Below are 9,470 nucleotides of genomic sequence, written 5' to 3' on the forward strand. Positions count from 1 at the left end.
GGAGGACAGAGCCCAGGGACACAGCGGGGGGACATTGCAGGATCCTGGGGACAAGGTAAGTAACCTGGACCAGGATCCTGAGATGTAATCCCGAGTGTGGCTCGGGGTTACCGCTAATGGTGCTAAAATGTAACCCCGAGCCACACTCGGGAACACCGTCAGGGAGGCTACATTAGATAGAGTAGGCAGGTCGAGTCAGTTAGCTGCACTTACAGTGTATTGTGTATAAATGCATCCCAGGTGTTGTGTGTGTGTGTGTGTGTGTATATATATATATATATATATATATATACACTGTATTCCATTTAGCTAGATACTGTTCTTCTCTTCCTAATATACTGGCAGGCAGGTGTTTTTACAGTATTTCCAGTTACTGTACTGTGTACCCTGCACAGTTGCACCTACAGTATAGCTACCTGCAGCCAGGTGCTTGTGTAGGCTCTTTGAAGTATTTCCAGTTACTGTACTGTGTAGCCTGCACAGTTGCACCTACAATATAGCTACCTGCAGCCAGGTGCTTGTGTAGCCTAATTGAAGTATTTCCAGTTACTGTACTGTACTGTGTACCCTGCACAGTTGCACCTACAGTATAGGTACCTGCAGCCAGGTGCTTGTGTAGGCTTTCTGAAGTATTTCCAGTTACTGTACTGTGTACCCTGCACAGTTGCACCTACAGTATAGCTACCTGCAGCCAGGTGCTTGTGTAGGCTCTTTGAAGTATTTCCAGTTACTGTACTGTGTACCCTGCACAGTTGCACCTACAGTATAGCTACCTGCAGCCAGGTGCTTGTGTAGGCTCTTTGAAGTATTTCCAGTTACTGTACTGTGTACCCTGCACAGTCTCACCTGCAGTATAGCTACCTGCAGCCAGGTGCTTGTGTAGGCTCTTTGAAGTATTTCCAGTTACTGTACTATGTACCCTGCAGTAAAACCTGTCAGTAACACATCAGTACCTTATCATCAGTGCTGCCCATCAGTGCCACCTGTCAGTGCCACCTATCAGTGCCGCCTATCAGTGCCCATAAGTGCTGCATATCAGTGCCGCCTATTGCTGCCCATCAGTGCTGCATATCAGTGCCTCCTATCAGTGACCATAAATTCTACATATCAGTGCCTCCTCATCAGTGCCCATCAGTGCCGCCTCGTTAGTGCCCGTCAGTGAAGGGGAAAACAAAATTTTATGACGGAAACCGAAAAAAACTTTTTTTTTTTCAAAAATTTTGGTCTTTTTTAGTTTGTTTAGCAAAAAATAAAAAACGCAGAGGTGATCAAATACCACCAAAAGAAAGCTCTATTTGTGGGAACAAAATGATAACAAATTCTGTTTGGATACAGCGTTGGATACAGCGTATGACCGCGCAATTGTCATTCAAAGTGCGACAGTGCTGAAAGCTGAAAATTGTCCTGGCCAGGAAGGGGCGAAAATGCCCGGTATTGAAGTGGTTAAAGAGTAAGTTCACCTTTGTTTTACCTTTTTTTTTTTTTTTTTTCTCCAGTGGCACCGGTCCAACCCCAAACTGAGCATAGGCAGCATGCCTCAATCTGGTATATTGTTATTCCCATGACTCCAGGACATTCAATTCTCTTCGCAACTGCGAAAAGGTTTTTAGTTCTCCATTGATATACAATTGGTGTAAGTGTGTGAGCCCATATTTAGCCCATCTAAATCCGTCTTCTAAATTGAAAAATTCTTTCAGGTTGGGGTTGAACCATAACGGTGCATATTGGGGATTTGTATAAAACATATAATAGATAATCCCCTTCATCTCTCCCCTAGATAGATGAAGGGGATTATCTATTATATGTTTTATACAAATCCCCAATATCTTTTTAGCAGATTTCAGTATCTCCTTGCCCCCTTCAATGGGGACTTCTCCCCTGAAAAAGAAATTCAGTAAGGTTTCATATGATGTCACAGTCGCTGCTTCAACTGCAACTGCAGCATTATTTAATTGTGGGAACATTCTCCAATGCATAAATACTAATTAGGATGCTAAATAATACAATCGTAGGTCAGGTATTGCCAGACCACCTCTACGAAAAGGTAGCTGTAATACCTCAAGAGAGACCCTTGCAGCCTTATTGCCCCATAAAAAAGATGTTAATAGGGAGTTTATATGTTTGAAAATTCTTTTTGGGATATATATTGGTGCATTAGAAAGGATGTACAAAAATTTCAGAAGGAAGATCATTTTAAATATGCTAGCCCTACCATAGAGTGTAAGCGGAAGATCCTTCCATTTCTGTATTCTTTCACTGAATGCTCTGATTATAGGCCATAAATTGGCCTCGATGAATGAATCTGCCACTATTCCCAGGTATTTAAACTTCTCTACAATGGCCAGAGGGCACTGGGCTGGGAGTATTAAGTCGGAAAGAGGACTCATTTGGTCCAGTTGATCCGGAAGCCAGAGAAATCTCCAAACTCCCGGATCAACGAGACTGCCGTGGTCAACGACTGGTCTGGATCTCTCAAGTATAGGAGCATGTCGTCAGCATATAGCGACAAACGCTCTTCCAGATCTCCAACCAAAAACCCCTGTAAAGTGTCATTAGTTCTAAGTTTAGCAGCCAGTGGCTCTATGGCCAAAGCAAATAGGAGAGGAGACAGGGGGCAACCCTGTCTCGTTCCCCTATAGATCTTGAAAGGAGCAGAAACAGAGCCATTTACTCTAATACTTGCTCGAGGGTCATTGTACAAAAGTCTGATCCATGAGATACATTTTGGTCCAAAACCCAGCTTACCTAAAAGAGAAAATAAATAATTCCATTCTACAGAGTCGAACGCCTTTTTGGTGTCTAAAGACGCTACAACTCCTTTTCCTTTATTAGCATGATGGGTCTGGAGATTAACATATAGTCTACATAGGTTCATTTGAGTAGAACTTCCAGGTATAAATCCAGTTTGATCTGAATTAGTTTAAGGATCACCGACTTCAACCTACCGGCCAAGATTTTGGCCAGTATCTTGACATTGGTATTTATCAAAGATATTGGCCTGTATGACTCACATTCCTGCAGATCCTTTCCTGGTTTAGGTAACACTACTATTAAAGCTTCCCACATAGACTCTGGTAATATGTCTTCTTTTTCTGCAGCTATAAAAACTTTTTGTAGTGTTGGTACCATCTGCTCTTTATGCAACTGGTACCATTCAGCCGGAAACCCATCCAAGCCAGGTGATTTACCTGGTCTGAAGGATGAGATTGCACCACCAATCTCCTCCAGGGATATCGGCTGTTCCAAAAGTTCTCTATCTTCCTGGGGTAGAGATGGGAGTGTTAAATTCTCAATATACAGCTCCAGTTCCTGATTAGTGTGTTGGGTTTGCGTCTGGTAAAGAGTCTCGTAAAAGTTTAGAAAAGCGTTTAAAATCTCTTGGGGTTCTTCAACTACCTCACCATTTAGTTTCCTAATCTTCCCTATTGAAACTGGGGCATAAAGCAGACTCGCCAGAAAAGATAATAGGCGTCCATTCTTATCACCAAACTCAAAAAAGGATCTAGCCTGACGCAGTTGTGTTTTTTCAGTGTGCTCAGTTAAAAGTAGGGTATATTGTCGTGTTTTTTACTGCCAAAGTCGATATCTACCTGGAGATGAATCAAGAATGTATTCTTTTTCAGCTTCCGAGGCCTTAATCTCTGCATCTTTCATATCTGAGTTAAGTGCTTTGGTGAAACTTCTTGTTTCCAAGGCAAATACCCCTCTCACAGTTGCCTTAAAGGCATCCCATTGAGTAGCCAATGTTGTTTCCCTCCCATTCTCCTTCCAATAGTGCCCAATGCTCTCTTTGCATTTTATAGTAACATAGTCTTCCTGGAGCCATTTTGTATTCATCCGCCATTGTCTCCTTCCCCGTGGAGCCCTCAGATCCAGTGTGACCTCCAAAGGGGAATGGTCTGATATAGCTCTAGGGAGATATCTGACAGCGGCTATGCAAGGAAGGCCATCTATAGACGACATCGCCAAGTCTATTCTAGAGAGTGTCTTATGGGTCTCAGAATGACATGAGTACTCCCTGACACCAGGGTTCCTCTCTCTCCAAACGTCAGTGAGTGCATAACTCTCCAACCAAGAAGATAAATTATGTCTGGACCCGGAAACAGTCCCATGCCTGTCTAGAGCTCCATCCGACACTGCATTAAAATCTCCTAAAAATAATAGTGGGCCTTGAGCAATCAGTATAGCTTCTTTAATAATATTGTCTAGTATTGGTAAGGAGAATGGGGGTGGAATGTAGACACATACCAATGTCAAAAACATATTATGCATTCGACATACCAGGATAGCATATCTGCCATTCGGATCTAGTTTGACTTGCAAGATATGCGCTGCTGCTTGTTTTGTGACTAGAATAGCTACACCCCTCGAATATGTTGAGTATTCAGCATGCAGAACTCTCATCACATTCGCTTTTTTTAGTGCCATAACCTTAGATCCCTGCAAGTGCGTCTCCTGCAACAGTATGATATGAGGTTTATATCGTTTTATGAAGTCAAAGATGAGAGATCTCTTAATCTTGGAGTTCATACCACGCACATTCCATGACAACAACTTTATCTTACCCTCAATTTACATGTATAAAAGAGCAACTGCAGGGTATCCAAGAATAATTGTTTGCAAATCTCATTCCGAATGGACAGAGAGAACAAAGCACACCAGCAGCACACAGCACAAACCAACATTGAACAGTAACATGAGCCCTTTCCCCCCCTCCCTGCACACACACCCAACTTGTTGTGCGCCTGTCTCCCATAACAAAAAGGCAGAAGAATTAAAGTGACCTCAGGGGGTCACAGTTCTCTAAGAAGAACAGAGTCACCACATATTCAACCAACATGAAAAAAGGGAAAAGGGAAAAAGAGAAAAAAAAAACCCTGATACAGTTCAACCAGGGGGTATCTCCTTATTGATGACAAGGAAAGGAGATATGATTGAAGAGAGGAGAAGAAAGATAGTTATACTAATAAAAAAATATAACAACTCAATGGATGAGCCAAAACCTCTTTTCTCTCTTCTTTTTTCTCTCCAATAGTTCTTGTTTCTCCCCTCACACTCCGATATCAGGAACAGTTCAAGTAAAGGATGATATATATTGTATGTTGAACCAGGCGGGATGCTGTGCCATGGTATTGCAATGACAGAGATTATCCTAAGCATGGTTACCTCTACACCCTGGTATAGGGTGCTCTGTAATAATCATCATGTGTATTCAGAATTATCTCCTTACACAGCTACCGGTGATTGCTTGGGCTGCGACGTCCTCTGGTATCCAGCCATCTCGAGGCCTCCGTGGGATTATTAAAGAACGAGACTTTTCCCCCATCTACCACTCTTATGCCCCGTACACACGGTCGGATTTTCCGACGGAAAATGTGTGATAGGACCTTGTTGTCGGAAATTCCGACCGTGTGTGGGCTCCATCACACATTTTCCATCAGATTTTCCGACACACAAAGTTTGAGAGCAGGCTATAAAATTTTCCGACAGCAAAATCCGTTGTCGGAAATTCCGATCGTGTGTACACAAATCCGACGGACAAAGTGCCACGCATGCTCAGAATAAATAAAGAGATAAAAGCTATTGGCCACTGCCCCGTTTATAGTCCCGACGTACGTGTTTTACGTCACCGCGTTCAGAACGATCGGATTTTCCGACAACTTTGTGTGACCGTGTGTATGCAAGACAAGTTTGAGCCAACATCCGTTGGAAAAAATCCTAGGATTTTGTTGTCGGAATGTCCGAACAAAGTCCGACCGTGTGTACGCCCTATTAGTTTCGCCGGATACAACATGCTGTAAGAAAGTTGTAAGTCTCGGAGTCTCTTTTTAACATGGATGAAGCTGGCTCTCTGTTTCTGCGTAGCCGCAGAAAAGTCGGGATAAATGGATATACGGTTCCCATTATATTGCAATTCACCTCCAGTGCGTGCTGCTCTGAGTATGCTTTCACGGTCCCTGAAGTGTAATATGCGTGCAATCATAGGGCGCGGATGTGCTCCAGGAGGAGGAGGTTTGGAAGGAATCCTGTGTGCCCTTTCTACAGCAAATAAGCGGGAAAAAGTAGTATCAGCCATATTATCTTTAAGCCAAAGTTGCAGAAAATCTTCCGGCTGCGTTCCCTCAGCTTTTTCAGGGAAACCTACAAAACGGACATTGTTCCTCCTTTGTCTGTCTTCCATGTCTCCCAGCTTATCTGTGTGTGCATTTATTTTTCTATGTAGATATTGAACTTTATCCTCCATAGGCCGCACCACATCCTCCATGTCACTAATTCTTTGCTCGGCTTCAGAGGCCCTCTCTCTAATGGTCTGCACATCCTGCTTTAGAAAGGACATTTCTGCCCTCATCCCATCAATATGCTCAGTCAAAGTAGTTTGGCATGTGTAAATGGCCTCCATAATTTGCTTTAAAGAGGGTTCCTCCGCACCATTTGCTGACTCTGTGGCTATATCATCACAGGGGAGTCTATCCAGGCATAATCCTCTTTTTTTTACCCGGAGCTCTGCGAGGCAGCGGGCTTAGCTTCCCAGGCTGTGGGGATGTTCTGTCAGCTCCACTCCGCTGTATGCTGCTGGGGCCTTGTTCCACCGCCTCGTGTGCGCTGCCATCTTGGCTTCCCCAGGCATAGCGGGACAGACGCTCCGCAGCCGGTTCCATGGATGCCGGCCCGTATTCAACCATACCCAAACGATCTGTAGGGTGAGTAAGGGGGTGCCGGTATCTTACAGGATCTGTGTCTCTGACACTCAGGATTAAGGCAGAATGTTGCGTCCCGGCCATAGCTCCTGTGAAGAGCTGCTCACATGTCCGCTGCTAGCTCCGCCCCCTCCACTTTTTTTTTTTTTAATTCCAATTATTATTTATTCTGTGTACCAATATAGCATTCATGTAATTTTTTTTTTGCAAAAATATCAACACTTTCCATTAAATCTACAGACACTTAGCTTACTGTCCTCATCCATGTTTCCAAACGTATCCATTAGTTTTGCCTCACTTCCTGGACATACTTTAGATCATGACACAGAAAGGAGTTGACCATCTGACTTAGCATACACCCATTCCCATACTTATTCCCAGCTGCATGTTTTTTAAATGAAATGCAATCAATCAGTGATCATCCTTCTCAATAAATACACAATCAGATTGCATAGTGTATGGCCATCTTTAGAGAAGGACACAAACACTCAGCTGTCGAGCCCCGTTCACATCTCTGCATAGTGGGAACTCGCATTCCAACATGCGTTTTTTTTTTTTTTAGCGAGGTGGTGAGGCATTTTGGAGCATTTTCACTTATCAAGCATACGGCAGCCCATCCATCTGAATGTGCCATTCTACACACAGCAATCGCCCCAAAGAAGCTTCAAAACTTTTTTTTAGAGCAGAGATTGGTGCGTTTTTTGCTGCGATTTTTGGTGCAGCACATTTCAGAAATATAAGGAAACGCACAGATATGAATGGAGCCTCATTGTTCTTGTGTTACCGCACCAATTTCACTTTCAGGCCCCATTCACATCTAGCATAGTGGGAGCGAACGCTTTGTGGCTCATTTGTCCTGTGACACGCATAGGGCAGCCTGCTGATTTCAATGGGCTGCACAACATGTGGTTAACCGCTTCAGCCCCGGAAGATTTTACCCCCTTCCTGACCACAGCACTTTTTGCGATTCGGCGCTGCGTCGCTTTAACTGACAATTGCGTGGTCGTGCGACGTTACACCCACACAAAATTGACGTCCTTTTTTTCCCACAAATAGAGCTTTCTTTTGGTGGTATTTGATCACCTCTGCGGTTTTTATTTTTTGCGCTATAAACAAAAAAAAAACGACAATTATGAAAAAAACGCAATATTTTTTACTTTTTGCTATAATAAATATCCCCCAAAAATATATATAAAAAATAAAATTTCCTCAGTTTAGGCCGATATGTATTATTCTATATATTTTTGGGAAAAAAAATCGCAATAAGTGTATATTGATTGGTTTGCGCAAAAGTTATAAGCGTCTACAAAATAGGGGATAGTTTTATAGCATTTTTATTATTAATTTTTTTTACTACTAATGACAGCGATCTGCGATTTTTATCATGACTGTGACATTATGGCGGACACATTGGCTAATTTTGACACATTTTTGGGACCATTGGCATTTTTACAGCGATCAGTGCGATTAAAAATGCATTGATTACTATAAAAATGTCACTGGCAATGAAGGGGTTAACTCTAGGGGGGCAGTGAAGGGGTTAATGTGTTCCCTAGTGTGTGTTCTAACTGAAGGGGGAGGGGACTGTGCAGGGAAGATAACAGATCGCTGTTCATACTCTGTAACTATGAACAGACGATCTGTCACTTCTCCCCTCAGAGAACCGGAAACTGTGTGTTTACACACACAGTTCCGGGTTCTCCATGTCTCAGCGGCGATCGCGGGAGCCTGGCGGTGATCGAGACTGCCGGGCACTCGCATCGGCGAGCGGAGGGCGTGCGCATGCATGCCCACTAGTGGCCACAGGGCGAAGCGACGTTACATAACGTCGTTTCGCCCAGCCGAGCCATTCTGCCGCAGTACAACTGGTCGGCAAGTGGTTAATGGGACATTTTGGGGTTTTGTGGGTTGCGTGTTTTTTACGGTGCATTTTGCAGCATTTGCAACTCGTTTTTTCACATGCCAAAATGTGTGTTTGCTTCTGTGTTTGGTGTGCCATTAACAATTAATGGCATTGAAAGCCCAACTAGTAATTTTAGGTGTATAAAGATGGGCCATACACTATGCAATCTGATTGTACAAACATTCATGAGGACAGTGAAGTAAGTGCAATCATTGATTGGTTGCATTTCATTTAAAAAAACGTGTACCTGGGAATGGGTGGGTAGGTAGGAGGGTGGATGATGCAGGGTGTGTGCTAATGAGGTCAGCTGGTTGTTAACTCCTTCCTGTTTCATGACCTACAGTCTGACCAGGAAGTAAGGCAGAACTAATGGATACGTTTGGAAACATGGATGAGGACAAGCTAGGTACCTGTCTGTAGATTTAATGGAAAGCTTTGATATTTTTGTAAAAAAAAAGTATATGAGTGCTATATTGGTACACAGGGAGCTGGAATTTAGGGGAAAAAAAAGGTGAACAAAGGTGAACATATCCACCACTTATGAACCTCCCGCCGCAGTTTTACGGTGGCTCTTTGAAGAGGAATACTGTTGTTATGGCAGCAGATACTGTAGCTGCCATAACCCCGGTATCCTCTTCTTCAACGGGCGGTCCACTTTCAGATAAAAGTGGTCTCTGCAGCAGAATCGCCGCAAGATCACTTTTATTGGGGACGGGAGAGTCCCCCACATCCTCCCATTGCGCTCCGGTCGTCTCCGGACCTTCCGGTAGCGGCGGAGGCAATCGCGCCCTCTCATGTCCACTGCCTGGGGCTAAGTGAGGGGAAAATGGCCCCCACTCAGCTCCATACCATTGAAGCGACGTCAAATG

This window comes from Aquarana catesbeiana, linkage group LG03 (genome assembly GCF_042186555.1).
Source record: "Aquarana catesbeiana isolate 2022-GZ linkage group LG03, ASM4218655v1, whole genome shotgun sequence".
In the NCBI taxonomy this organism is placed as follows: domain Eukaryota; kingdom Metazoa; phylum Chordata; class Amphibia; order Anura; family Ranidae; genus Aquarana; species Aquarana catesbeiana.